The sequence below is a fragment of the Triticum aestivum genome, chromosome 4B, assembly GCF_018294505.1.
Source record: "Triticum aestivum cultivar Chinese Spring chromosome 4B, IWGSC CS RefSeq v2.1, whole genome shotgun sequence".
Taxonomy (NCBI): domain Eukaryota; kingdom Viridiplantae; phylum Streptophyta; class Magnoliopsida; order Poales; family Poaceae; genus Triticum; species Triticum aestivum.
Genome location: NC_057804.1, coordinates 652,654,411 through 652,661,062, shown reverse-complemented (window position 1 = coordinate 652,661,062; position 6,652 = coordinate 652,654,411).

The following is a 6,652-nucleotide window of genomic DNA, read 5'->3' as shown; positions in this document are numbered from 1 at the left end:
TCCAGCGGGCTATGCTCGTGTCTTGGTTGATGAGGTGGTGGACCCATATTCGGAGCTAGAGCTTGACTATCCTGGAGGTGACGACGAGCGCTTTCTTGGAGACGCCAAACATCGTATCATCCTATAGAAAAAGGATTGCATCATCTTTCAAAGGCCACCGACCCCGCGTCAGCCGACTCCTCGTCGAAGTCCGCCACCGAGTCAGCAGTCTCCCGCTCCTGCAAGTCCACCAAGTCCGGCAAAGTGTCAGGCCACTCCTCCTCCAAGTCCGGAAAAGTGTCAGGCCACTCCTCCTCCTCCAAGTCCGCCACAGCGTCAGACGTCCACTCCTCCTCCAAGTCCGGCACAACCTCAGGCCACTCCTCCTCCAAGTCCGGCACAGCTTCAGGCGGCCACTCCTCCTCGTCCAACTCAGCCCCGTCAGCCGTCTCCGCCGCCTCAGCAATCACAGAAGAGACACCCTGCAGCTATGGTGCGTAGCGGTACGAGTCGAGGTAGTACAGGAAGTACAGGCGGAGGCAAGCGATATAAATATGGTCCAAGCCTCACGCCTCTTCCGCAGAGGGCTTATGACAGGTCCGAGGAGGAAATCGCAGCCATATCGAAGTCCAAGGTGGAAGCCCATTTTGCACCGAAACCGCCACCGCCGCCAAGGGAGAAAGTGCCTGAGGAAACGATTGACCACTTCATTCGTATGGCTCAACCACCAGCTCCCAAGCCTGTTGACACAGACTATGAGCGCCACATCAGGAAGTTAAATCGAGCACGTCTACGTAAGGAGGCGAGCTCGGGATCGAGCAAACAAGAAGCAGCTGTCAAAAAATGCGGGAAAACCATTCCCCAGCTGGGAGAACAGGTGGCGTAATCGATCCCCTCGCTTGTTGTGCCAACAACACGTGACAGTACGCGCGCCCAATATTATTGTGGGCAAACAGTTTACGTTCCTGAGGTGGGCATGTGGTAATAACGGAGGAGCATATAATGCAGGCTGAAGTTCTCAAAATCACTGTTGGACAACTCCTCGAGATCGAGCCCATGCCTGTGCTTAGAGAGGATGAAATAAAACGGAAATATGTCCGGGGCCAACCTTTGGTCAAGCCAGATAAGGTCAAGAACCTCCCAACGAGAATGTATGAATTGCATCAATGGTACATGAACATTACCAAGATTTCCGATTGATTGTCCCTCATGGTGAATGTCAAGGAGGAGCATTACTACCATGAGAAAGTTGTGTCCGTTGAGTATTCTGAACTGTTTCAGTTATACAATCAAGACGCACTCGACAAATCTATCGTCAGTTGCTATTGTCTGTAAGTGATTTCTTTCTGTAATTTAAGTCTCAAGCTAGCTGTAGTGATCCTTTTGATCAATCATTACCTGTAATTATCCTCACTATATTCTTTTCTGTGGCATTATATGCAGGATGAAGATGTATGAAATGAGAAAAGGTGAACGCTATGGCATTGGGTTCATTGACCCAAACACCGTTAATGAATACACATGGAAAATAGATGCACGTCATCAAAAGGCCGTAGAGGACAGCATGCTAGAGTTCTTGAAGCGCCTCAAATACAATGAAAATATACTACTTCCTTACAACTTCCAGTGAGTCACACTGTCTTGTACTACAAATTCTCTGTTTTTGCCTACTAGCTAGCTACATGTTTTTGCTTACATATGCCCACTTAATTAAGACATGCAAACGTGTGTGCATGCAGATATCACTGGGTCTTGTGTATCATTAAAGTTGACGCCGGAACAGTTGAAATACTGGACTCACTACTCAAAGAAAAAATTGACTATAACATCTTGTTTGGGATAGTCAACAGGTAATTTCAATCATTATTAACTATATATCTCGGCCTATTTAGTTCGTCATTTCATAATATGAACTATTTAATAACCCCTTTATTCATTTTCTTTGTCGGCGGGCAGGGCTTGGGCAAGGTTCATCAGCGTCACGGAAGGCGAATGGAAAGAAAAGCTTAAATGGGGAAGACCCAAGGTAAGTAATTAAGTAGTACTAGCTAGCTAGTTAGCTGCCATCTCTTTAATTATCATGCTTGATTAATTATTATCTGATCAAATTCCATTCTCATAAAGGCCCTGAAGCAGGCGCAGGGGACTGATCTGTGTGCATTCTGCGTTTGCGAGAACATTCGCATGATGGCGTCCGAAAGGAGCAGATCTCAAAGATAGGAATGGGTACGCTTGTCAAAACACTATTCACAATTTTTACACCATTATCGATATCTAGTCACACAACTAATACACATGCATATTGATCTCCTTCTTAACAGTTCAGAGAGGTGCGGGAGAAGCTCCTAGAAACGGAGCGCGTAGAAGCACTTCAAGAGGAAATAGCGGGATTTTTGCTCGACCAGGTCATAAATCCGAAGGGAGAATACTATTACCCGCTACCGCCCCCATGAAAACCACTTCCAATTGGCATCGTGCTCCGAAGGCACCAATTAGGCTAATGCCACTGGCTCCGAAGGCAACATGCATATGTAGGAGAAATTGTATATAGCTATACATGTGTGTATGTATGAATTAATTAATATGATGGTTTGTGAGACATTGATGATATATATATGCATGATTGGTTCTACTAGAAATTCTATTTATATATATATATATATATATATATATATATATATATATATATGCATAACGTGTACAATGTGTAGTATCGTAAAATACCAGCAAACGAAAAAGAATTAAAATGAAAACACAAAATTAAATGAAAAAGAAATCATAAAACTAAAACCCCCCAAACCTTATAGTACCGGTTGGTCTTACCAACCGGTACTAAAGGGCTCCAGGCCCCTGGAGCTGGCTCGTGCCACGTGGTTTCCCTTTAGCACCGGTTCGTGCTGAACCGGTACTAAAGGGGGGGGGGGGCTTTAGTGCCCACACTTTAGTGCCGGTTATGAAACCGGCACTAAAGGGCCTTTACGAACCGGTGCTATTGCCCGGTTCTGCACTAGTGATGCCCCCCCCCATACTCTATGAAAACTTTTAAGTGTGTACCTCTAATTATTGGCTTGAATATTCAAGGTTTCTCAGAGTTTATGCACAACTTGTCTTCTTGGCCCCTTGAGCCCTGATTAGCCACCTCAACAAACCTTATCAAGCTCCGCCACTGGTTCTCCAAAAGAGGAGATTAAAGTGCCCTCTAATACATGTAGGCACTTCTTTTCTAGCAGTGTTTTACGTTTTGCTTCTTTTATACACCTCTCGTCTTTTTGCCCCATCCGCGTCCCCCGGAGGCTTCCACGTCTCGTCTTCTTGCCCCATCTACTAATTCTCATGTAAGTGCGCCCTATTCATTCTGAAACTGCTTTACGTCTCGTTAGCTGTTTTATCAAGTCTCAGTTACAACTTAATCATGGAGCTAAGACCATCGGTTCGACCTGTGGTCTATGCAGTTATTTTGTTTATGAAGATATGGTTTATAACTAGATCCAGTGACGGTGGCCAAATACCCTCTCTCCAGATTGCACTCTCTCCACTGTAAACAGCCGAGGGGAGGCAACCGTGCAACACGTATCCCACGAGTGCTTTCGAGTCGCCATGACGCTTGGCTTGATCAGAAAAACCCAGGCCCACACCCCCAGCAGGCCGACCAAAGGGGTTCACCCAGCGCGGCTGACTCAGTTAAAATCAAGGCCACCGAGCGAAATCGATCGCCTCGATCACTACTGGGTGATTTTACCCCATGGAGCTTAGTGATATAGGAGATTTTGATCATATATTTAAGTAACAAAATGTCAATGCATGTCATAAAAAATTATACCATCAGAAACTATGTTCAAATACGAATCTAATGATATAATTTTTGATGACATGCATTAACATTTTATTAGTCAAATCCATGGACGATATTTCACGCAGAATACGAAGGGGCCAATAAACCAGGTCGAAGGTAGTACATGAGTATGAGTAATGATTCTATAGACTCCAAAAACTGTTTAGATACTTGTATGAATTCAGAAAGCAAGTATGTATGACATGTTACTTAATCCTTGGGCACCATATATCCATCTCTTGTTCCGCTTCTGTGGCATGAAGGGTGCACAAAAGAGCTAGCATCAACCTCTAGAGAGAATCCATGCCGGCACCGCGGACAAGCCCGAGACAGCCACCGGGCACGCCCGCTCATGGCCGGGTGGGTTACACGACCACACTTAGGCTTTCGGTAGCACCTCCTAGCATCCTATATATATAGCCGCCACGTTATAGTGGAGCAGGACCGCGTTATGGCCCAATCTGCCTCGGCCATGATCATAGAGTTCTCATGATCTTACCTCGTGTGGATACAAGACGCATGCATGGTGCATACATGGGACATAAAGTTCAGTAACCAAGCGGCCAGCTTGGTAAGCTGCCAACAAAAAAATGCAATCAGTGACATACAATTCAGTAGAAGATATGTGACATAAAGTAGTTTGCAAAATAGTTATAAGGATATCAGGTGCTCCCTCTCTCTGTTCCAAATATAAAGGATGTAAACTGTAGTAAAAGTCAAACTTTGTAAAACTTGACTAAAATATAAAGACAAATATCCATATCTACAATAATTAATATAAAAGTTACGAAAGTATATCTTCTGACGAAATAATAATACTGATTTGGTGATGGCAATTTTTTTTTACTGATTTGGTATAGTAGATATTCACATTATTCCTATAAACTTAAGTGGGACATAGAAAATAAGTTTACCTTGTAAAAACAATTATGCCCCTTGTATTTTATAAAAAAAGAAGATGTGTAGAAAGAGTAATTTCATACTCCCTCCATCCCATGATGTAAGACATCCTTTTAATGTCAAAAAAAGTCTTACATTATAGGAGAAAGAGAGTACTATACATACTCCTTCTGTGTCTGGCTGCAAAAGAGAGGAGACGAATTTGTCGCAAGGAGACCAAGCCCAAATTGGTATCTCTGGGTACATAAATATAGCCCAGAAGTAGCTAATTAAATAGAGTTGTGACTCCTACACTTGGTGCATGCGTCACTCTTGCTTGCGTCACCAGCGCTACGCATATGCTGCTCTGGGCTGGCGCTATCAGAAGCAGGCTATGCATCAAGCCCATCCACGGTAGTAGCATTACTCTGTCCACGAGCAGACGAGCTAGCTTCACCGGGAGAAAAACAATAAGGGAAATCATATCTTTATATATGGTGGATCTTCACAAGACTAGATAATAAGTTTGGTTGACGTTTCTAATACTACTTCCAAATATTGGAATCGACGTGCTAGCTAGCAAGTGGTCCTTGTCGAAATGGTTCAAGCCCAACAGACAATTTGCTGCGGTGGTACCTCATCCAGTCGATGGTAAGCAAATGTGACAGACAGAAATATTGAACTACAAAAAAAAAAGCAGACAGAAATATTTTCTATTCTCCACATGTGGGTATATAGAGTATCTAGCTACTACATTTCGTGCGGTGCGTTTCTTGCTCCATTGTTTTTTCAGAAAGTTAATACTTACTGCATTTTTATGACGTGGGGGGCATCAGCACTCAATAATGTTCCATGTATGGCCCATTACCCATAACTATGAGCTCGCTCATCACCCACTTGTCACCGCATTGAATGCAGCGTCACGGTCCAGTCAGCACGTATATACAGCAACCGTTGATATTCCTGGAGTAGCATGTGTACCTTACTGCATTGCACTTCCGTGGCCACATATACCTCATTTGTACAAAATTAAATTAAAATAGCTACTCCCTCTGTCCCAAAATATAAGAATGTTTTTAACAGTACACTAGTGTTAAAAACGTTTTTATATTATGGGATGGAGGAAGTACATACGTAGTACTTCCTCCGTCCCATAATGTAAGATGTTTTCTGTTCACACCCAGTCAAACCATGCCACGCGCACTGTTTCTTCTTCCTTCATCACATGCTTCTCCTACTGCATGAAGCTAGCAGCTGCTTGCGGGATCTTAACTCGGTATCTTGTTCTTCTTCACTTTGGTTGCATTTCGATCCACACCCATTGGGACCGGCTGCATGCTCATCTCTTGTACCTCGTGAGCTAGATGGAGGTGAAGGCGAAGTCGGCGAGGGGCAGGAGGAGGAGCAGAGCGACTGCGACGGCGGCGGTACATCTGGAGAAGAAGGACTCGGAGGAGGAGAGGAGGCAGCGCATAAAGGCTCTCTGCCAGAAGCTCGCGTCCCTCATCCCAAAAGAACACTACCCCAACCCTGCAAGAACTAAGAACACGTACGCTTCGCCTCATTACGGCCGGAGTATAATTCAACAGTGTGGTTTCTACTTGGCGAGCATATTCCGAATATTTAAGTGGCGAATGGTAATTAACAGGGTTAGTTTCTTGGTGTTCGATGGACATATATTTTCACTAGCCATTGGCATAGTCGTCCTCATCACATGAAATATCATAATCAGGGGGCCACATGCATCTAGTTTCTAGGAATGTATTGCTTTCCTCGATTAAGTTCGTTCTTCTGCCAGTGCCATAATATGAATGTCAGGAAATATCTAAGTGTCACAGTTGATGGAGTAGTCCTTTTGTTTTTGGTTTTTAGATAAAAGGCTCGAGATGAGTTCGGCTTTGATTTAACAAAGTCATCAACATGCCAAGAATTACAACGCATCCACAACAGGCGAAAGGATAC